A 25,044-nucleotide genomic window follows, 5' to 3' on the forward strand; every position below is an offset into this window, starting at 1 on the left:
GCACAGGCTCCATGCGCGTAGGCTCAGTGGTTGTGGCTCACGGGCCCAGTTGCTCCGCAGCATGTGGGATCTTCCCAGACCGGGGCTCGAACCCGTGTGCCCTGCATTGGCAGGCAGACTCTCAACCACTGCACCACCAGGGAAGCCCCAAGCCTGTGACTTTTTGATTCTCATTTTCTCAGGTGATAGGCCCAGCAGTGGGTGTGATTGATTGACTGGTAGCACCGTGTTACCCTTTTCAAAGCACCTTCTTTGTGTTTTCATTAGTGGCTCTTACCACGTCCCCCTTAGAATCGAGGGTACGCATTTCTCCACAATCGCTTCAGCATTTATTGTTTGCAGCATTTATGCTAATGGCCCTTCTGGCTGGTGTGAGCTGATAGGTTTTTGTACTTTGGGTTTGCATGTCTTTGAAAATTCATAAAACTCATCATTTTTCTCCGCCGTTTTCTTTTCTGCTAAAAAAAGGAAACAGTTGGGAGTACAATATAACTCTTGAAATTGTCTTCTTGGAAGCTTGCCCTCTGTAAAATTTTTTGGTCGATTTTCCAGCCCAGAATTTTTTTAGAGAGCAGGTCTCATTTCCCGAACTGAAAGTGTGGTGCATATTTAGTGACCTTTAGCAATGGGTTAAAAGCTGCTGTTGTGGGAAGTGGCCTCAAGCAGGCAGCATTCCTTCATTCCCAAATCTGGGTACTAGGGCAGCAGAGCCTTTCTGGAAGTCGTGTTCCTAGGTTGTAAATTATATTGGAATGTGCGTGGAGAAACCCCCATAAGTTTATGTCTCATTATTTCTTCTTGGTTTTAAATTTTTTTTTAATTGGGGTAAAGCTTAGACTATTGTTTGTCCGAGGTGTACACAATCTGGTTTATTTGTACATTATATATGTCTATTCAAGTACAGATCCCCTTCCCATGTAAAATGTTACAGAGGGTTCCGCACACCTCCCTTCTATATGGTAGGTCTTTTTGAGATATGTATATAATATGTGTTTGTATACATATAGTAACACTAACCTTAATTTATCCACTCCCCCCACCTTTCCTTTTAGATGAGCATAGTTTGTTTTCTAAATCTGTGAGTGTCTTTCTCTGTGGAAATATGTTCATTTGTGTCAGTTATTAGATAACGCCTATAAGTGATATCATAGAATATAGGTCTTTTGCTTTCGGACTTACCTCATGTTTCGTGATTATCTCCAGACTCATTTGTGGTGCCTCAAAGAACAATGGTTCATTGTTTTCCATGGCTAATATTCCAATGTGTACATGGACCACTTCTTCTTTATCTATTCACCTGTTGTTGGACATTTTGATTCCTTCACTGTCTTGGCTATTGTGAATACGGCTGCACTGAAGCGTTGGCGGCCTGTGTCTTCTCGATTCTTGTCTTCTCCGGTGAGAGGTCCAATGGTGCGCCTGCTGGATTGAATGGTACCTCCATTTTTACTTTTAAACACAGCTCCTTTCTGTTCTCATTATTGGCCGTTACCCCTTTACGTCTCACCAGCAGGTAGAGGGTACACAGTTCTCTAAAACCCCGTCAGCATTTATTGTTTGTAGACTTTTTGCTGATGGTCAGTCGACTGGTGTAAGTTGAAACTTTTTGTAGATTAGATTTCATGGGTCTAACACTCCCTGAGGTTGAGCTTTTATCCATTTTCCTTTTTTTTAAAAAGAGCGTGAGTAAAACGTTAATATTCATACTCTCTTCTGGAAACATTTGCCTGTTTTGAAATTTTTGTCCATTCCCTACTTCAGCACAATTTTTTAGGGCAGGTGTCCTTTACAGCCCTGAGTCCTTGTGAATGTTAAGTGACCATTAGCTGTGAGTTTAAAGCTGCTCTTGCAGGAAACGGCCACAAGGTGGCATCATTTCTCCTTTACCAAATTTGGTAACTGGGGAAACAGAGCCTTAATGGAAGTGGTGTTCTAGGTTGTAAATTAGAATGGAATGTGCCAGGAAAAAGCCCTTTATGTTTATGTCTCATTACTTGTTGTTCATATTTATAATTTACTTTTTATTTTTTATCCAAGCAAATTTGATTACAATGGTTTGTTTGTTCTAGGTGTGCAAATGTGGTTCTTTCACACATATACGTGTATCTATTCTTCCTCGCATCCTTTTCCCATATAGGTTATGACACAATGTTGAGTAGTCTTCTCCTGGTCTTCCGTACGTCTTTGGTGATTATATATTTCACATGGTTTGTATATCTCTGTTAACCCCAATATGGTAAATTATCCAATCCTCATCCCTTTCTATTTGATGAACCATAAGTTTTTTAATGAATCTGTGATTGCCTTTCTCTGTGGAAATATCTTCATTAGTATCAATTTTTATGTAACTCCTAAAAGTGATATGATAGGATATGTGTCTTTTACTTTCTCACTTACTACAGGTGGTGTGATTACGTCTAGACTCATCTATGGTGCTGCAAATGGCATTGTTTCATTTTTTTCACTAGCGAATATTCCATCTATACATGGAGGAGTTCTTCTTTGTCCACCCATCTGTTGGTGGACTTTTTGGTTACCTCCATATCTTGGCTATTGTAATACTGTGCAATGCAGATTTGCCTGCCTGTGTTTTTCCAATTCTCTCTTCTTAGATTATAGGTCGAGGAGTGGGCCTGCTGGATCATATGGTAGCTCAATGTTTACCTTTTTAAGGCACCTCCATTCTGTTCTCATTTGTGGCCCTTTCCAAGTTACGTCCCCCTTGAAGTTGAGGGTATGCATTTCTCCACAACAGCTTCAGCATTTATTGTTTGTAGTTTTCTTGCTGATGGTTTTTCTGACAAGTGTGAGCTGATACCTCTTTTTGGTTGAATTCGCATGTGCCTCATAATCCGTTGAAACTGAGCTTTAAGGCATATCCTTTTTATTTTTCAAGCTGTGATTACCCCTTAGTTCTTCAAAGTGTTCTCTTAAAGTATGTGTCACATTTTGAAATGTTTTGGCCATTACCTCCCTCAAGACATATTGAGGGCATGTTTCATTTACAGTCCTGCATTACTTCTTCCTATGAAATGACCATTAGCACAGGCCTTAAAGCTGTTTTTGCAGGTAACTGCCAGAGGGTGGCAGCCTTTCTATGTTCCCCACCCTGGTAACTAGGGAAATGCCCTTGCGGACTGTGGTGTTTCTCGGTATAAATTAGAGTGGAGTGTGCCCGGACAAACCCACACAAGCTGATGTCTCTTTACTTTTGTTGGATTTTTAAATTTAATTTTTATTTTTTATTGGAATAATTTTCCACTGTGTACGTGGACCACTTCTACTTTGTGCATTCCTCGGTTGATGGACATTTTCATTGCTTCCAAGTGTTGGCTATGGAAAATATTGATAGAGTGCAGGATTGCCAGCCTGTGACTTTTTTTTTTTAATATTTATTTATTTATTTATTTATTTATTTTTGGCTGTGTTGGATCTTCGTTTGTGCGCGAGGGCTTTCTGTAGTTGCGGCGAGCGGGGGCCACTCTTCATCGCGGTGCGTGGGTCTCTCACTATCGCGGCCTCTCTTGTTGCGGAGCACAGGCTCCATGCGCGTAGGCTCAGTGGTTGTGGCTCACGGGCCCAGTTGCTCCGCAGCATGTGGGATCTTCCCAGACCGGGGCTCGAACCCGTGTGCCCTGCATTGGCAGGCAGACTCTCAACCACTGCACCACCAGGGAAGCCCCAAGCCTGTGACTTTTTGATTCTCATTTTCTCAGGTGATAGGCCCAGCAGTGGGTGTGATTGATTGACTGGTAGCACCGTGTTACCCTTTTCAAAGCACCTTCTTTGTGTTTTCATTAGTGGCTCTTACCACGTCCCCCTTAGAATCGAGGGTACGCATTTCTCCACAATCGCTTCAGCATTTATTGTTTGCAGCATTTATGCTAATGGCCCTTCTGGCTGGTGTGAGCTGATAGGTTTTTGTACTTTGGGTTTGCATGTCTTTGAAAATTCATAAAACTCATCATTTTTCTCCGCCGTTTTCTTTTCTGCTAAAAAAAGGAAACAGTTGGGAGTACAATATAACTCTTGAAATTGTCTTCTTGGAAGCTTGCCCTCTGTAAAATTTTTTGGTCGATTTTCCAGCCCAGAATTTTTTTAGAGAGCAGGTCTCATTTCCCGAACTGAAAGTGTGGTGCATATTTAGTGACCTTTAGCAATGGGTTAAAAGCTGCTGTTGTGGGAAGTGGCCTCAAGCAGGCAGCATTCCTTCATTCCCAAATCTGGGTACTAGGGCAGCAGAGCCTTTCTGGAAGTCGTGTTCCTAGGTTGTAAATTATATTGGAATGTGCGTGGAGAAACCCCCATAAGTTTATGTCTCATTATTTCTTCTTGGTTTTAAATTTTTTTTTAATTGGGGTAAAGCTTAGACTATTGTTTGTCCGAGGTGTACACAATCTGGTTTATTTGTACATTATATATGTCTATTCAAGTACAGATCCCCTTCCCATGTAAAATGTTACAGAGGGTTCCGCACACCTCCCTTCTATATGGTAGGTCTTTTTGAGATATGTATATAATATGTGTTTGTATACATATAGTAACACTAACCTTAATTTATCCACTCCCCCCACCTTTCCTTTTAGATGAGCATAGTTTGTTTTCTAAATCTGTGAGTGTCTTTCTCTGTGGAAATATGTTCATTTGTGTCAGTTATTAGATAACGCCTATAAGTGATATCATAGAATATAGGTCTTTTGCTTTCGGACTTACCTCATGTTTCGTGATTATCTCCAGACTCATTTGTGGTGCCTCAAAGAACAATGGTTCATTGTTTTCCATGGCTAATATTCCAATGTGTACATGGACCACTTCTTCTTTATCTATTCACCTGTTGTTGGACATTTTGATTCCTTCACTGTCTTGGCTATTGTGAATACGGCTGCACTGAAGCGTTGGCGGCCTGTGTCTTCTCGATTCTTGTCTTCTCCGGTGAGAGGTCCAATGGTGCGCCTGCTGGATTGAATGGTACCTCCATTTTTACTTTTAAACACAGCTCCTTTCTGTTCTCATTATTGGCCGTTACCCCTTTACGTCTCACCAGCAGGTAGAGGGTACACAGTTCTCTAAAACCCCGTCAGCATTTATTGTTTGTAGACTTTTTGCTGATGGTCAGTCGACTGGTGTAAGTTGAAACTTTTTGTAGATTAGATTTCATGGGTCTAACACTCCCTGAGGTTGAGCTTTTATCCATTTTCCTTTTTTTTAAAAAGAGCGTGAGTAAAACGTTAATATTCATACTCTCTTCTGGAAACATTTGCCTGTTTTGAAATTTTTGTCCATTCCCTACTTCAGCACAATTTTTTAGGGCAGGTGTCCTTTACAGCCCTGAGTCCTTGTGAATGTTAAGTGACCATTAGCTGTGAGTTTAAAGCTGCTCTTGCAGGAAACGGCCACAAGGTGGCATCATTTCTCCTTTACCAAATTTGGTAACTGGGGAAACAGAGCCTTAATGGAAGTGGTGTTCTAGGTTGTAAATTAGAATGGAATGTGCCAGGAAAAAGCCCTTTATGTTTATGTCTCATTACTTGTTGTTCATATTTATAATTTACTTTTTATTTTTTATCCAAGCAAATTTGATTACAATGGTTTGTTTGTTCTAGGTGTGCAAATGTGGTTCTTTCACACATATACGTGTATCTATTCTTCCTCGCATCCTTTTCCCATATAGGTTATGACACAATGTTGAGTAGTCTTCTCCTGGTCTTCCGTACGTCTTTGGTGATTATATATTTCACATGGTTTGTATATCTCTGTTAACCCCAATATGGTAAATTATCCAATCCTCATCCCTTTCTATTTGATGAACCATAAGTTTTTTAATGAATCTGTGATTGCCTTTCTCTGTGGAAATATCTTCATTAGTATCAATTTTTATGTAACTCCTAAAAGTGATATGATAGGATATGTGTCTTTTACTTTCTCACTTACTACAGGTGGTGTGATTACGTCTAGACTCATCTATGGTGCTGCAAATGGCATTGTTTCATTTTTTTCACTAGCGAATATTCCATCTATACATGGAGGAGTTCTTCTTTGTCCACCCATCTGTTGGTGGACTTTTTGGTTACCTCCATATCTTGGCTATTGTAATACTGTGCAATGCAGATTTGCCTGCCTGTGTTTTTCCAATTCTCTCTTCTTAGATTATAGGTCGAGGAGTGGGCCTGCTGGATCATATGGTAGCTCAATGTTTACCTTTTTAAGGCACCTCCATTCTGTTCTCATTTGTGGCCCTTTCCAAGTTACGTCCCCCTTGAAGTTGAGGGTATGCATTTCTCCACAACAGCTTCAGCATTTATTGTTTGTAGTTTTCTTGCTGATGGTTTTTCTGACAAGTGTGAGCTGATACCTCTTTTTGGTTGAATTCGCATGTGCCTCATAATCCGTTGAAACTGAGCTTTAAGGCATATCCTTTTTATTTTTCAAGCTGTGATTACCCCTTAGTTCTTCAAAGTGTTCTCTTAAAGTATGTGTCACATTTTGAAATGTTTTGGCCATTACCTCCCTCAAGACATATTGAGGGCATGTTTCATTTACAGTCCTGCATTACTTCTTCCTATGAAATGACCATTAGCACAGGCCTTAAAGCTGTTTTTGCAGGTAACTGCCAGAGGGTGGCAGCCTTTCTATGTTCCCCACCCTGGTAACTAGGGAAATGCCCTTGCGGCCTGTGGTGTTTCTCGGTATAAATTAGAGTGGAGTGTGCCCGGACAAACCCACACAAGCTGATGTCTCTTTACTTTTGTTGGATTTTTAAATTTAATTTTTATTTTTTATTGGAATAATTTTCCACTGTGTACGTGGACCACTTCTACTTTGTGCATTCCTCGGTTGATGGACATTTTCATTGCTTCCAAGTGTTGGCTATGGAAAATATTGATAGAGTGCAGGATTGCCAGCCTGTGACTTTTTTTTTTTAATATTTATTTATTTATTTATTTATTTATTTTTGGCTGTGTTGGATCTTCGTTTGTGCGCGAGGGCTTTCTGTAGTTGCGGCGAGCGGGGGCCACTCTTCATCGCGGTGCGTGGGTCTCTCACTATCGCGGCCTCTCTTGTTGCGGAGCACAGGCTCCATGCGCGCAGGCTCAGTGGTTGTGGCTCACGGGCCCAGTTGCTCCGCAGCATGTGGGATCTTCCCAGACCGGGGCTCGAACCCGTGTGCCCTGCATTGGCAGGCAGACTCTCAACCACTGCACCACCAGGGAAGCCCCAAGCCTGTGACTTTTTGATTCTCATTTTCTCAGGTGATAGGCCCAGCAGTGGGTGTGATTGATTGACTGGTAGCACCGTGTTACCCTTTTCAAAGCACCTTCTTTGTGTTTTCATTAGTGGCTCTTACCACGTCCCCCTTAGAATCGAGGGTACGCATTTCTCCACAATCGCTTCAGCATTTATTGTTTGCAGCATTTATGCTAATGGCCCTTCTGGCTGGTGTGAGCTGATAGGTTTTTGTACTTTGGGTTTGCATGTCTTTGAAAATTCATAAAACTCATCATTTTTCTCCGCCGTTTTCTTTTCTGCTAAAAAAAGGAAACAGTTGGGAGTACAATATAACTCTTGAAATTGTCTTCTTGGAAGCTTGCCCTCTGTAAAATTTTTTGGTCGATTTTCCAGCCCAGAATTTTTTTAGAGAGCAGGTCTCATTTCCCGAACTGAAAGTGTGGTGCATATTTAGTGACCTTTAGCAATGGGTTAAAAGCTGCTGTTGTGGGAAGTGGCCTCAAGCAGGCAGCATTCCTTCATTCCCAAATCTGGGTACTAGGGCAGCAGAGCCTTTCTGGAAGTCGTGTTCCTAGGTTGTAAATTATATTGGAATGTGCGTGGAGAAACCCCCATAAGTTTATGTCTCATTATTTCTTCTTGGTTTTAAATTTTTTTTTAATTGGGGTAAAGCTTAGACTATTGTTTGTCCGAGGTGTACACAATCTGGTTTATTTGTACATTATATATGTCTATTCAAGTACAGATCCCCTTCCCATGTAAAATGTTACAGAGGGTTCCGCACACCTCCCTTCTATATGGTAGGTCTTTTTGAGATATGTATATAATATGTGTTTGTATACATATAGTAACACTAACCTTAATTTATCCACTCCCCCCACCTTTCCTTTTAGATGAGCATAGTTTGTTTTCTAAATCTGTGAGTGTCTTTCTCTGTGGAAATATGTTCATTTGTGTCAGTTATTAGATAACGCCTATAAGTGATATCATAGAATATAGGTCTTTTGCTTTCGGACTTACCTCATGTTTCGTGATTATCTCCAGACTCATTTGTGGTGCCTCAAAGAACAATGGTTCATTGTTTTCCATGGCTAATATTCCATTGTGTACATGGACCACTTCTTCTTTATCTATTCACCTGTTGTTGGACATTTTGATTCCTTCACTGTCTTGGCTATTGTGAAGAAGGCTGCACTGAAGCTTTTGTGGCCTGTGTCTTCTCGATTCTTGTCTTCTCCGGTGAGAGGTCCAATGGTGCGCCTGCTGGATTGAATGGTACCTCCATTTTTACTTTTAAACACAGCTCCTTTCTGTTCTCATTATTGGCCGTTACCCCTTTACGTCTCACCAGCAGGTAGAGGGTACACAGTTCTCTAAAACCCCGTCAGCATTTATTGTTTGTAGACTTTTTGCTGATGGTCAGTCGACTGGTGTAAGTTGAAACTTTTTGTAGATTAGATTTCATGGGTCTAACACTCCCTGAGGTTGAGCTTTTATCCATTTTCCTTTTTTTTTAAAAGAGCGTGAGTAAAACGTTAATATTCATACTCTCTTCTGGAGACATTTGCCTGTTTTGAAATTTTTGTCCATTCCCTACTTCAGCACAATTTTTTAGGGCAGGTGTCCTTTACAGCCCTGAGTCCTTGTGAATGTTAAGTGACCATTAGCTGTGAGTTTAAAGCTGCTCTTGCAGGAAACGGCCACAAGGTGGCATCATTTCTCCTTTACCAAATTTGGTAACTGGGGAAACAGAGCCTTAATGGAAGTGGTGTTCTAGGTTGTAAATTAGAATGGAATGTGCCAGGAAAAAGCCCTTTATGTTTATGTCTCATTACTTGTTGTTCATATTTATAATTTACTTTTTATTTTTTATCCAAGCAAATTTGATTACAATGGTTTGTTTGTTCTAGGTGTGCAAATGTGGTTCTTTCACACATATACGTGTATCTATTCTTCCTCGCATCCTTTTCCCATATAGGTTATGACACAATGTTGAGTAGTCTTCTCCTGGTCTTCCGTACGTCTTTGGTGATTATATATTTCACATGGTTTGTATATCTCTGTTAACCCCAATATGGTAAATTATCCAATCCTCATCCCTTTCTATTCGATGAACCATAAGTTTTTTAATGAATCTGTGATTGCCTTTCTCTGTGGAAATATCTTCATTAGTATCAATTTTTATGTAACTCCTAAAAGTGATATGATAGGATATGTGTCTTTTACTTTCTCACTTACTACAGGTGGTGTGATTACGTCTAGACTCATCTATGGTGCTGCAAATTGCATTGTTTCATTTTTTTCACTAGCGAATATTCCATCTATACATGGAGGAGTTCTTCTTTGTCCACCCATCTGTTGGTGGACTTTTTGGTTACCTCCATATCTTGGCTATTGTAATACTGTGCAATGCAGATTTGCCTGCCTGTGTTTTTCCAATTCTCTCTTCTTAGATTATAGGTCGAGGAGTGGGCCTGCTGGATCATATGGTAGCTCAATGTTTACCTTTTTAAGGCACCTCCATTCTGTTCTCATTTGTGGCCCTTTCCAAGTTACGTCCCCCTTGAAGTTGAGGGTATGCATTTCTCCACAACAGCTTCAGCATTTATTGTTTGTAGTTTTCTTGCTGATGGTTTTTCTGACAAGTGTGAGCTGATACCTCTTTTTGGTTGAATTCGCATGTGCCTCATAATCCGTTGAAACTGAGCTTTAAGGCATATCCTTTTTATTTTTCAAGCTGTGATTACCCCTTAGTTCTTCAAAGTGTTCTCTTAAAGTATGTGTCACATTTTGAAATGTTTTGGCCATTACCTCCCTCAAGACATATTGAGGGCATGTTTCATTTACAGTCCTGCATTACTTCTTCCTATGAAATGACCATTAGCACAGGCCTTAAAGCTGTTTTTGCAGGTAACTGCCAGAGGGTGGCAGCCTTTCTATGTTCCCCACCCTGGTAACTAGGGAAATGCCCTTGCGGACTGTGGTGTTTCTCGGTATAAATTAGAGTGGAGTGTGCCCGGACAAACCCACACAAGCTGATGTCTCTTTACTTTTGTTGGATTTTTAAATTTAATTTTTATTTTTTATTGGAATAATTTTCCACTGTGTACGTGGACCACTTCTACTTTGTGCATTCCTCGGTTGATGGACATTTTCATTGCTTCCAAGTGTTGGCTATGGAAAATATTGATAGAGTGCAGGATTGCCAGCCTGTGACTTTTTTTTTTTAATATTTATTTATTTATTTATTTATTTATTTTTGGCTGTGTTGGATCTTCGTTTGTGCGCGAGGGCTTTCTGTAGTTGCGGCGAGCGGGGGCCACTCTTCATCGCGGTGCGTGGGTCTCTCACTATCGCGGCCTCTCTTGTTGCGGAGCACAGGCTCCATGCGCGTAGGCTCAGTGGTTGTGGCTCACGGGCCCAGTTGCTCCGCAGCATGTGGGATCTTCCCAGACCGGGGCTCGAACCCGTGTGCCCTGCATTGGCAGGCAGACTCTCAACCACTGCACCACCAGGGAAGCCCCAAGCCTGTGACTTTTTGATTCTCATTTTCTCAGGTGATAGGCCCAGCAGTGGGTGTGATTGATTGACTGGTAGCACCGTGTTACCCTTTTCAAAGCACCTTCTTTGTGTTTTCATTAGTGGCTCTTACCACGTCCCCCTTAGAATCGAGGGTACGCATTTCTCCACAATCGCTTCAGCATTTATTGTTTGCAGCATTTATGCTAATGGCCCTTCTGGCTGGTGTGAGCTGATAGGTTTTTGTACTTTGGGTTTGCATGTCTTTGAAAATTCATAAAACTCATCATTTTTCTCCGCCGTTTTCTTTTCTGCTAAAAAAAGGAAACAGTTGGGAGTACAATATAACTCTTGAAATTGTCTTCTTGGAAGCTTGCCCTCTGTAAAATTTTTTGGTCGATTTTCCAGCCCAGAATTTTTTTAGAGAGCAGGTCTCATTTCCCGAACTGAAAGTGTGGTGCATATTTAGTGACCTTTAGCAATGGGTTAAAAGCTGCTGTTGTGGGAAGTGGCCTCAAGCAGGCAGCATTCCTTCATTCCCAAATCTGGGTACTAGGGCAGCAGAGCCTTTCTGGAAGTCGTGTTCCTAGGTTGTAAATTATATTGGAATGTGCGTGGAGAAACCCCCATAAGTTTATGTCTCATTATTTCTTCTTGGTTTTAAATTTTTTTTTAATTGGGGTAAAGCTTAGACTATTGTTTGTCCGAGGTGTACACAATCTGGTTTATTTGTACATTATATATGTCTATTCAAGTACAGATCCCCTTCCCATGTAAAATGTTACAGAGGGTTCCGCACACCTCCCTTCTATATGGTAGGTCTTTTTGAGATATGTATATAATATGTGTTTGTATACATATAGTAACACTAACCTTAATTTATCCACTCCCCCCACCTTTCCTTTTAGATGAGCATAGTTTGTTTTCTAAATCTGTGAGTGTCTTTCTCTGTGGAAATATGTTCATTTGTGTCAGTTATTAGATAACGCCTATAAGTGATATCATAGAATATAGGTCTTTTGCTTTCGGACTTACCTCATGTTTCGTGATTATCTCCAGACTCATTTGTGGTGCCTCAAAGAACAATGGTTCATTGTTTTCCATGGCTAATATTCCAATGTGTACATGGACCACTTCTTCTTTATCTATTCACCTGTTGTTGGACATTTTGATTCCTTCACTGTCTTGGCTATTGTGAATACGGCTGCACTGAAGCGTTGGCGGCCTGTGTCTTCTCGATTCTTGTCTTCTCCGGTGAGAGGTCCAATGGTGCGCCTGCTGGATTGAATGGTACCTCCATTTTTACTTTTAAACACAGCTCCTTTCTGTTCTCATTATTGGCCGTTACCCCTTTACGTCTCACCAGCAGGTAGAGGGTACACAGTTCTCTAAAACCCCGTCAGCATTTATTGTTTGTAGACTTTTTGCTGATGGTCAGTCGACTGGTGTAAGTTGAAACTTTTTGTAGATTAGATTTCATGGGTCTAACACTCCCTGAGGTTGAGCTTTTATCCATTTTCCTTTTTTTTAAAAAGAGCGTGAGTAAAACGTTAATATTCATACTCTCTTCTGGAAACATTTGCCTGTTTTGAAATTTTTGTCCATTCCCTACTTCAGCACAATTTTTTAGGGCAGGTGTCCTTTACAGCCCTGAGTCCTTGTGAATGTTAAGTGACCATTAGCTGTGAGTTTAAAGCTGCTCTTGCAGGAAACGGCCACAAGGTGGCATCATTTCTCCTTTACCAAATTTGGTAACTGGGGAAACAGAGCCTTAATGGAAGTGGTGTTCTAGGTTGTAAATTAGAATGGAATGTGCCAGGAAAAAGCCCTTTATGTTTATGTCTCATTACTTGTTGTTCATATTTATAATTTACTTTTTATTTTTTATCCAAGCAAATTTGATTACAATGGTTTGTTTGTTCTAGGTGTGCAAATGTGGTTCTTTCACACATATACGTGTATCTATTCTTCCTCGCATCCTTTTCCCATATAGGTTATGACACAATGTTGAGTAGTCTTCTCCTGGTCTTCCGTACGTCTTTGGTGATTATATATTTCACATGGTTTGTATATCTCTGTTAACCCCAATATGGTAAATTATCCAATCCTCATCCCTTTCTATTTGATGAACCATAAGTTTTTTAATGAATCTGTGATTGCCTTTCTCTGTGGAAATATCTTCATTAGTATCAATTTTTATGTAACTCCTAAAAGTGATATGATAGGATATGTGTCTTTTACTTTCTCACTTACTACAGGTGGTGTGATTACGTCTAGACTCATCTATGGTGCTGCAAATGGCATTGTTTCATTTTTTTCACTAGCGAATATTCCATCTATACATGGAGGAGTTCTTCTTTGTCCACCCATCTGTTGGTGGACTTTTTGGTTACCTCCATATCTTGGCTATTGTAATACTGTGCAATGCAGATTGGCCTGCCTGTGTCTTTCCAATTCTCTCTTCTTAGATTATAGGTCGAGGAGTGGGCCTGCTGGATCATATGGTAGCTAAATGTTTACCTTTTTAAGGCACCTCCATTCTGTTCTCATTTGTTGCCCTTTCCAAGTCACATCCCCCTTGAAGTTGAGGGTATGCATTTCTCCACAACAGCTTCAGCATTTATTGTTTGTAGTTTTCTTGCTGATGGTTTTTCTGACAAGTGTGAGCTGATACCTCTTTTTGGTTGAATTCGCATGTGCCTCATAATCCGTTGTAACTGAGCTTTAAGGCATATCCTTTTTATTTTTCAAGCTGTGATTACCCCTTAGTTCTTCAAAGTGTTCTCTTAAAGTATGTGTCACATTTTGAAATGTTTTGGCCATTACCTCCCTCAAGACATATTGAGGGCATGTTTCATTTACAGTCCTGCATTACTTCTTCCTATGAAATGACCATTAGCACAGGCCTTAAAGCTGTTTTTGCAGGTAACTGCCAGAGGGTGGCAGCCTTTCTGTGTTCCCCACCCTGGTAACTAGGGAAATGCCCTTGCGGCCTGTGGTGTTTCTCGGTTATAAATTAGAGTGGAGTGTGCCCGGACAAACCCACACAAGCTGATGTCTCTTTACTTTTGTTGGATTTTTAAATTTAATTTTTATTTTTTATTGGAATAATTTTCCACTGTGTACGTGGACCACTTCTACTTTGTGCATTCTTCGGTTGATGGACATTTTCATTGCTTCCATGTGTTGGCTATGGAAAATATTGTTGGAGTGCAGGATTGCCAGCCTGTGACTTTTTTTTTTAATATTTATTTATTTATTTATTTATTTATTTATTTATTTATTTATTTATTTATTTATTTTTGGCTGTGTTGGATCTTCGTTTGTGCGCGAGGGCTTTCTGTAGTTGCGGCGAGCGGGGGCCACTCTTCATCGCGGTGCGTGGGTCTCTCACTATCGCGGCCTCTCTTGTTGCGGAGCACAGGCTCCATGCGCGCAGGCTCAGTGGTTGTGGTTCACGGGCCCAGTTGCTCCGCAGCATGTGGGATCTTCCCAGACCGGGGCTCGAACCCGTGTGCCCTGCATTGGCAGGCAGACTCTCAACCACTGCACCACCAGGGAAGCCCCAAGCCTGTGACTTTTTGATTCTCATTTTCTCAGGTGATAGGCCCAGCAGTGGGTGTGATTGATTGACTGGTAGCACCGTGTTACCCTTTTCAAAGCACCTTCTTTGTGTTTTCATTAGTGGCTCTTACCACGTCCCCCTTAGAATCGAGGGTACGCATTTTTCCACAATCGCTTCAGCATTTATTGTTTGCAGCATTTATGCTAATGGCCCTTCTGGCTGGTGTGAGCTGATAGGTTTTTGTACTTTGGGTTTGCATGTCTTTGAAAATTCATAAAACTCATCATTTTTCTCCGCCGTTTTCTTTTCTGCTAAAAAAAGGAAACAGTTGGGAGTACAATATAACTCTTGAAATTGTCTTCTTGGAAGCTTGCCCTCTGTAAAATTTTTTGGTCGATTTTCCAGCCCAGAATTTTTTTAGAGAGCAGGTCTCATTTCCCGAACTGAAAGTGTGGTACATATTTAGTGACCTTTAGCAATGGGTTAAAAGCTGCTGTTGTGGGAAGTGGCCTCAAGCAGGCAGCATTCCTTCATTCCCAAATCTGGGTACTAGGGCAGCAGAGCCTTTCTGGAAGTCGTGTTCCTAGGTTGTACATTATATTGGAGTGTGCGTGGAGAAACCCCCATAAGTTTATGTCTCATTATTTCTTCTTGGTTTTAAAATTTTTTTTAATTGGGGTAAAGCTTAGACTATTGTTTGTCCGAGGTGTACACAATCTGGTTTATTTGTACATTATATATGTCTATTCAAGTACAGATCCCCTTCCCATGTAAAATGTTACAGAGGGTTCCGCACACCTCCCTTCTATATGGTAGGTCTTTTTGAGATATGTATATAATATGTGTTTGTATACATATAGTAACACTAACCTTAATTTATCCACTCCCCCCACCTTTCCTTTTAGATGAGCATAGTTTGTTTTCTAAATCTGTGAGTGTCTTTCTCTGTGGAAATATGTTCATTTGTGTCAGTTATTAGATAACGCCTATAAGTGATATCATAGAATATAGGTCTTTTGCTTTCGGACTTACCTCATGTTTCGTGATTATCTCCAGACTCATTTGTGGTGCCTCAAAGAACAATGGTTCATTGTTTTCCATGGCTAATATTCCAATGTGTACATGGACCACTTCTTCTTTATCTATTCACCTGTTGTTGGACATTTTGATTCCTTCACTGTCTTGGCTATTGTGAATACGGCTGCACTGAAGCGTTGGCGGCCTGTGTCTTCTCGATTCTTGTCTTCTCCGGTGAGAGGTCCAATGGTGCGCCTGCTGGATTGAATGGTACCTCCATTTTTACTTTTAAACACAGCTCCTTTCTGTTCTCATTATTGGCCGTTACCCCTTTACGTCTCACCAGCAGGTAGAGGGTACACAGTTCTCTAAAACCCCGTCAGCATTTATTGTTTGTAGACTTTTTGCTGATGGTCAGTCGACTGGTGTAAGTTGAAACTTTTTGTAGATTAGATTTCATGGGTCTAACACTCCCTGAGGTTGAGCTTTTATCCATTTTCCTTTTTTTTAAAAAGAGCGTGAGTAAAACGTTAATATTCATACTCTCTTCTGGAAACATTTGCCTGTTTTGAAATTTTTGTCCATTCCCTACTTCAGCACAATTTTTTAGGGCAGGTGTCCTTTACAGCCCTGAGTCCTTGTGAATGTTAAGTGACCATTAGCTGTGAGTTTAAAGCTGCTCTTGCAGGAAACGGCCACAAGGTGGCATCATTTCTCCTTTACCAAATTTGGTAACTGGGGAAACAGAGCCTTAATGGAAGTGGTGTTCTAGGTTGTAAATTAGAATGGAATGTGCCAGGAAAAAGCCCTTTATGTTTATGTCTCATTACTTGTTGTTCATATTTATAATTTACTTTTTATTTTTTATCCAAGCAAATTTGATTACAATGGTTTGTTTGTTCTAGGTGTGCAAATGTGGTTCTTTCACACATATACGTGTATCTATTCTTCCTCGCATCCTTTTCCCATATAGGTTATGACACAATGTTGAGTAGTCTTCTCCTGGTCTTCCGTACGTCTTTGGTGATTATATATTTCACATGGTTTGTATATCTCTGTTAACCCCAATATGGTAAATTATCCAATCCTCATCCATTTCTATTTGATGAACCATAAGTTTTTTAATGAATCTGTGATTGCCTTTCTCTGTGGAAATATCTTCATTAGTATCAATTTTTATGTAACTCCTAAAAGTGATATGATAGGATATGTGTCTTTTACTTTCTCACTTACTACAGGTGGTGTGATTACGTCTAGACTCATCTATGGTGCTGCAAATGGCATTGTTTCATTTTTTTCACTAGCGAATATTCCATCTATACATGGAGGAGTTCTTCTTTGTCCACCCATCTGTTGGTGGACTTTTTGGTTACCTCCATATCTTGGCTATTGTAATACTGTGCAATGCAGATTGGCCTGCCTGTGTCTTTCCAATTCTCTCTTCTTAGATTATAGGTCGAGGAGTGGGCCTGCTGGATCATATGGTAGCTAAATGTTTACCTTTTTAAGGCACCTCCATTCTGTTCTCATTTGTTGCCCTTTCCAAGTCACATCCCCCTTGAAGTTGAGGGTATGCATTTCTCCACAACAGCTTCAGCATTTATTGTTTGTAGTTTTCTTGCTGATGGTTTTTCTGACAAGTGTGAGCTGATACCTCTTTTTGGTTGAATTCGCATGTGCCTCATAATCCGTTGAAACTGAGCTTTAAGGCATATCCTTTTTATTTTTCAAGCTGTGATTACCCCTTAGTTCTTCAAAGTGTTCTCTTAAAGTATGTGTCACATTTTGAAATGTTTTGGCCATTACCTCCCTCAAGACATATTGAGGGCATGTTTCATTTACAGTCCTGCATTACTTCTTCCTATGAAATGACCATTAGCACAGGCCTTAAAGCTGTTTTTGCAGGTAACTGCCAGAGGGTGGCAGCCTTTCTGTGTTCCCCACCCTGGTAACTAGGGAAATGCCCTTGCGGCCTGTGGTGTTTCTCGGTTATAAATTAGAGTGGAGTGTGCCCGGACAAACCCACACAAGCTGATGTCTCTTTACTTTTGTTGGATTTTTAAATTTAATTTTTATTTTTTATTGGAATAATTTTCCACTGTGTACGTGGACCACTTCTACTTTGTGCATTCTTCGGTTGATGGACATTTTCATTGCTTCCATGTGTTGGCTATGGAAAATATTGTTGGAGTGCAGGATTGCCAGCCTGTGACCTTTTTTTTTTAATATTTATTTATTTATTTATTTATTTATTTATTTATTTATTTATTTATTTATTTTTGGCTGTGTTGGATCTTCGTTTGTGCGCGAGGGCTTTCTGTAGTTGCGGCGAGCGGGGGCCACTCTTCATCGCGGTGCGTGGGTCTCTCACTATCGCGGCCTCTCTTGTTGCGGAGCACAGGCTCCATGCGCGCAGGCTCAGTGGTTGTGGTTCACGGGCCCAGTTGCTCCGCAGCATGTGGGATCTTCCCAGACCGGGGCTCGAACCCGTGTGCCCTGCATTGGCAGGCAGACTCTCAACCACTGCACCACCAGGGAAGCCCCAAGCCTGTGACTTTTTGATTCTCATTTTCTCAGGTGATAGGCCCAGCAGTGGGTGTGATTGATTGACTGGTAGCACCGTGTTACCCTTTTCAAAGCACCTTCTTTGTGTTTTCATTAGTGGCTCTTACCACGTCCCCCTTAGAATCGAGGGTACGCATTTTTCCACAATCGCTTCAGCATTTATTGTTTGCAGCATTTATGCTAATGGCCCTTCTGGCTGGTGTGAGCTGATAGGTTTTTGTACTTTGGGTTTGCATGTCTTTGAAAATTCATAAAACTCATCATTTTTCTCCGCCGTTTTCTTTTCTGCTAAAAAAAGGAAACAGTTGGGAGTACAATATAACTCTTGAAATTGTCTTCTTGGAAGCTTGCCCTCTGTAAAATTTTTTGGTCGATTTTCCAGCCCAGAATTTTTTTAGAGAGCAGGTCTCATTTCCCGAACTGAAAGTGTGGTACATATTTAGTGACCTTTAGCAATGGGTTAAAAGCTGCTGTTGTGGGAAGTGGCCTCAAGCAGGCAGCATTCCTTCATTCCCAAATCTGGGTACTAGGGCAGCAGAGCCTTTCTGGAAGTCGTGTTCCTAGGTTGTACATTATATTGGAGTGTGCGTGGAGAAACCCCCATAAGTTTATGTCTCATTATTTCTTCTTGGTTTTAAAATTTTTTTTAATTGGGGTAAAGCTTAGACTATTGTTTGTCCGAGGTGTACACAATCTGGTTTATTTGTACATTATATATGTCTATTCAACTACAGATCCCCTTCCCATGTAAAATGTTACAGAGGGTTCCGCACACCTCCCTTCTATATGGTAGGTCTTTTTGAGATATGTATATAATATGTGTTTGTATACATATAGTAACACTAACCTTAATTTATCCACTCCCACCACCTTTCCTTTTAGATGAGCATAGTTTGTTTTCTAAATCTGTGAGTGTCTTTCTCTGTGGAAATATGTTCATTTGTGTCAGTTATTAGATAACGCCTATAAGTGATATCATAGAATATAGGTCTTTTGCTTTCGGACTTACCTCATGTTTCGTGATTATCTCCAGACTCATTTGTGGTGCCTCAAAGAACAATGGTTCATTGTTTTCCATGGCTAATATTCCAATGTGTACATGGACCACTTCTTCTTTATCTATTCACCTGTTGTTGGACATTTTGATTCCTTCACTGTCTTGGCTATTGTGAAGAAGGCTGCACTGAAGCGTTGGCGGCCTGTGTCTTCTCGATTCTTGTCTTCTCCGGTGAGAGGTCCAATGGTGCGCCTGCTGGATTGAATGGTACCTCCATTTTTACTTTTAAACACAGCTCCTTTCTGTTCTCATTATTGGCCGTTACCCCTTTACGTCTCACCAGCAGGTAGAGGGTACACAGTTCTCTAAAACCCCGTCAGCATTTATTGTTTGTAGACTTTTTGCTGATGGTCAGTCGACTGGTGCAAGTTGAAACTTTTTGTAGATTAGATTTCATGGGTCTAACACTCCCTGAGGTTGAGCTTTTATCCATTTTCCTTTTTTTTAAAAGAGCGTGAGTAAAACGTTAATATTCATACTCTCTTCTGGAAACATTTGCCTGTTTTGAAATTTTTGTCCATTCCCTACTTCAGCACAATTTTTTAGGGCAGGTGTCCTTTACAGCCCTGAGTCCTTGTGAATGTTAAGTGACCATTAGCTGTGAGTTTAAAGCTGCTCTTGCAGGAAACGGCCACAAGGTGGCATCATTTCTCCTTTACCAAATTTGGTAACTGGGGAAACAGAGCCTTAATGGAAGTGGTGTTCTAGGTTGTAAATTAGAATGGAATGTGCCAGGAAAAAGCCCTTTATGTTTATGTCTCATTACTTGTTGTTCATATTTATAATTTACTTTTTATTTTTTATCCAAGCAAATTTGATTACAATGGTTTGTTTGTTCTAGGTGTGCAAATGTGGTTCTTTCACACATATACGTGTATCTATTCTTCCTCGCATCCTTTTCCCATATAGGTTATGACACAATGTTGAGGAGTCTTCTCCTGGTCTTCCGTACGTCTTTGGTGATTATATATTTCACATGGTTTGTATATCTCTGTTAACCCCAATATGGTAAATTATCCAATCCTCATCCCTTTCTATTTGATGAACCATAAGTTTTTTAATGAATCTGTAATTGCCTTTCTCTGTGGAAATATCTTCATTAGTATCAATTTTTATGTAACTCCTAAAAGTGATATGATAGGATATGTGTCTTTTACTTTCTCACTTACTACAGGTGGTGTGATTACGTCTAGACTCATCTATGGTGCTGCAAATGGCATTGTTTCATTTTTTTCACTAGCGAATATTCCATCTATACATGGAGGAGTTCTTCTTTGTCCACCCATCTGTTGGTGGACTTTTTGGTTACCTCCATATCTTGGCTATTGTAATACTGTGCAATGCAGATTGGCCTGCCTGTGTCTTTCCAATTCTCTCTTCTTAGATTATAGGTCGAGGAGTGGGCCTGCTGGATTATATGGTAGCTAAATGTTTACCTTTTTAAGGCACCTCCATTCTGTTCTCATTTGTTGCCCTTTCCAAGTCACATCCCCCTTGAAGTTGAGGGTATGCATTTCTCCACAACAGCTTCAGCATTTATTGTTTGTAGTTTTCTTGCTGATGGTTTTTCTGACAAGTGTGAGCTGATACCTCTTTTTGGTTGAATTCGCATGTGCCTCATAATCCGTTGTAACTGAGCTTTAAGGCATATCCTTTTTATTTTTCAAGCTGTGATTACCCCTTAGTTCTTCAAAGTGTTCTCTTAAAGTATGTGTCACATTTTGAAATGTTTTGGCCATTACCTCCCTCAAGACATATTGAGGGCATGTTTCATTTACAGTCCTGCATTACTTCTTCCTATGAAATGACCATTAGCACAGGCCTTAAAGCTGTTTTTGCAGGTAACTGCCAGAGGGTGGCAGCCTTTCTGTGTTCCCCACCCTGGTAACTAGGGAAATGCCCTTGCGGCCTGTGGTGTTTCTCGGTTATAAATTAGAGTGGAGTGTGCCCGGACAAACCCACACAAGCTGATGTCTCTTTACTTTTGTTGGATTTTTAAATTTAATTTTTATTTTTTATTGGAATAATTTTCCACTGTGTACGTGGACCACTTCTACTTTGTGCATTCTTCGGTTGATGGACATTTTCATTGCTTCCATGTGTTGGCTATGGAAAATATTGTTGGAGTGCAGGATTGCCAGCCTGTGACTTTTTTTATTTAATATTTATTTATTTATTTATTTATTTATTTATTTATTTTTGGCTGTGTTGGATCTTCGTTTGTGCGCGAGGGCTTTCTGTAGTTGCGGCGAGCGGGGGCCACTCTTCATCACGGTGCGTGGGTCTCTCACTATCGCGGCCTCTCTTGTTGCGGAGCACAGGCTCCATGCGCGCAGGCTCCGTGGTTGTGGCTCACGGGCCCAGTTGCTCCGCGGCATGTGGGATCTTCCCAGACCGGGGCTCGAACCCGTGTGCCCTGCATTGGCAGGCAGACTCTCAACCACTGCACCACCAGGGAAGCCCCAAGCCTGTGACTTTTTGATTCTCATTTTCTCAGGTGATAGGCCCAGCAGTGGGTGTGATTGATTGACTGGTAGCACCGTGTTACCCTTATCAAAGCACCTTCTTTGTGTTTTCATTAGTGGCTCTTACCACGTCCCCCTTAGAATCGAGGGTACGCATTTCTCCACAATCGCTTCAGCATTTATTGTTTGCAGCATTTATGCTAATGGCCCTTCTGGCTGGTGTGAGCTGATAGGTTTTTGTCCTTTGGGTTTGCATGTCTTTGAAAATTCATAAAACTCATCATTTTTCTCTGCCGTTTTTTTTTCTGCTCAAAAAAGGAAACAGTTGGGAGTACAATATAACTCTTGAAATTGTCTTCTTGGAAGCTTGCCCTCTGTTAAATTTTTTGGTCGATTTTCCAGCCCAGAATTTTTTTAGAGAGCAGGTCTCATTTCCCGAACTGCAAGTGTGGTGCCTATTTAGTGACCTTTAGCAATGGGTTAAAAGCTGCTGTTGTGGGAAGTGGCCTCAAGCAGGCAGCATTCCTCCATTCCCAAATCTGGGTACTAGGGCAGCAGAGCCTTTCTGGAAGTCGTGTTCCTAGGTTGTAAATTATATTGGAATGTGCATGGAGAAACCCCCATAAGTTTATGTCTCATTATTTCTTCTTGCTTTTAAAAATTTTTTTAATTGGGGTAAAGCTTAGAATATTGTTTGTCTGAGGTGTACACAATCTGCTTCATTTGTACATTATATATGTCTATTCAAGTACAGATCCCCTTCCCATGTAAAATGTTACAGAGGGTTCCGCACACCTCCCTTCTATATGGTAGGTCTTTTTGAAATATGTATATAATATGTGTTTGTATACATATAGTAACACTAACCTTAATTTATCCACTCCCACCACCTTTCCTTTTAGATGAGCATAGTTTGTTTTCTAAATCTGTGAGTGTCTTTCTCTGTGGAAATATGTTCATTTGTGTCAGTTATTAGATAACGCCTATAAGTGATATCATAGAATATAGGTCTTTTGCTTTCGGACTTACCTCATGTTTCGTGATTATCTCCAGACTCATTTGTGGTGCCTCAAAGAACAATGGTTCATTGTTTTCCATGGCTAATATTCCAATGTGTACATGGACCACTTCTTCTTTATCTATTCACCTGTTGTTGGACATTTTGATTCCTTCACTGTCTTGGCTATTGTGAATACGGCTGCACTGAAGCGTTGGCGGCCTGTGTCTTCTCGATTCTTGTCTTCTCCGGTGAGAGGTCCAATGGTGCGCCTGCTGGATTGAATGGTACCTCCATTTTTACTTTTAAACACAGCTCCTTTCTGTTCTCATTATTGGCCGTTACCCCTTTACGTCTCACCAGCAGGTAGAGGGTACACAGTTCTCTAAAACCCCGTCAGCATTTATTGTTTGTAGACTTTTTGCTGATGGTCAGTCGACTGGTGTAAGTTGAAACTTTTTGTAGATTAGATTTCATGGGTCTAACACTCCCTGAGGTTGAGCTTTTATCCATTTTCCTTTTTTTTAAAAGAACGTGAGTAAAACGTTAATATTCATACTCTCTTCTGGAAACATTTGCCTGTTTTGAAATTTTTGTCCATTCCCTACTTCAGCACAATTTTTTAGGGCAGGTGTCCTTTACAGCCCTGAGTCCTTGTGAATGTTAAGTGACCATTAGCTGTGAGTTTAAAGCTGCTCTTGCAGGAAACGGCCACAAGGTGGCATCATTTCTCCTTTACCAAATTTGGTAACTGGGGAAACAGAGCCTTAATGGAAGTGGTGTTCTAGGTTGTAAATTAGAATGGAATGTGCCAGGAAAAAGCCCTTTATGTTTATGTCTCATTACTTGTTGTTCATATTTATAATTTACTTTTTATTTTTTATCCAAGCAAATTTGATTACAATGGTTTGTTTGTTCTAGGTGTGCAAATGTGGTTCTTTCACACATATACGTGTATCTATTCTTCCTCGCATCCTTTTCCCATATAGGTTATGACACAATGTTGAGTAGTCTTCTCCTGGTCTTCCGTACGTCTTTGGTGATTATATATTTCACATGGTTTGTATATCTCTGTTAACCCCAATATGGTAAATTATCCAATCCTCATCCCTTTCTATTTGATGAACCATAAGTTTTTTAATGAATCTGTGATTGCCTTTCTCTGTGGAAATATCTTCATTAGTATCAATTTTTATGTAACTCCTAAAAGTGATATGATAGGATATGTGTCTTTTACTTTCTCACTTACTACAGGTGGTGTGATTACGTCTAGACTCATCTATGGTGCTGCAAATGGCATTGTTTCATTTTTTTCACTAGCGAATATTGCATCTATACATGGAGGAGTTCTTCTTTGTCCACCCATCTGTTGGTGGACTTTTTGGTTACCTCCATATCTTGGCTATTGTAATACTGTGCAATGCAGATTGGCCTGCCTGTGTCTTTCCAATTCTCTCTTCTTAGATTATAGGTCGAGGAGTGGGCCTGCTGGATCATATGGTAGCTCAATGTTTACCTTTTTAAGGCACCTCCATTCTGTTCTCATTTGTGGCCCTTTCCAAGTCACGTCCCCCTTGAAGTTGAGGGTATGCATTTCTCCACAACAGCTTCAGCATTTATTGTTTGTAGTTTTCTTGCTGATGGTTTTTCTGACAAGTGTGAGCTGATACCTCTTTTTGGTTGAATTCGCATGTGCTTCATAATCCGTTGAAACTGAGCTTTAAGGCATATCCTTTTTATTTTTCAAGCTGTGATTACCCCTTAGTTCTTCAAAGTGTTCTCTTAAAGTATGTGTCACATTTTGAAATGTTTTGGCCATTACCTCCCTCAAGACATATTGAGGGCATGTTTCATTTACAGTCCTGCATTACTTCTTCCTATGAAATGACCATTAGCACAGGCCTTAAAGCTGTTTTTGCAGGTAACTGCCAGAGGGTGGCAGCCTTTCTATGTTCCCCACCCTGGTAACTAGGGAAATGCCCTTGCGGCCTGTGGTGTTTCTCGGTTATAAATTAGAGTGGAGTGTGCCCGGACAAACCCACACAAGCTGATGTCTCTTTACTTTTGTTGGATTTTTAAATTTAATTTTCATTTTTTATTGGAATAATTTTCCACTGTTTACGTGGACCACTTCTACTTTGTGCATTCCTCGGTTGATGGACATTTTCATTGCTTCCAAGTGTTGGCTATGGAAAATATTGTTGGAGTGCAGGATTGCCAGCCTGTGACTTTTTTTTTTTAATATTTATTTATTTATTTATTTATTTATTTATTTATTTATTTATTTATTTATTTTTGGCTGTGTTGGATCTTCGTTTGTGCGCGAGGGCTTTCTGTAGTTGCGGCGAGCGGGGGCCACTCTTCATCGCGGTGCGTGGGTCTCTCACTATCGCGGCCTCTCTTGTTGCGGAGCACAGGCTCCATGCGCGCAGGCTCAGTGGTTGTGGCTCACGCGCCCAGTTGCTCCGCGGCATGTGGGATCTTCCCAGACCGGGGCTCGAACCTGTGTGCCCTGCATTGGCAGGCAGACTCTCAACCACTGCACCACCAGGGAAGCCCCAAGCCTGTGACTTTTTGATTCTCATTTTCTCAGGGGATAGGCCCAGCAGTGGGTGTGATTGATTGACTGGTA

This window comes from Balaenoptera physalus (genome assembly GCF_965194825.1).
Source record: "Balaenoptera physalus genome assembly, chromosome: 14".
In the NCBI taxonomy this organism is placed as follows: domain Eukaryota; kingdom Metazoa; phylum Chordata; class Mammalia; order Artiodactyla; family Balaenopteridae; genus Balaenoptera; species Balaenoptera physalus.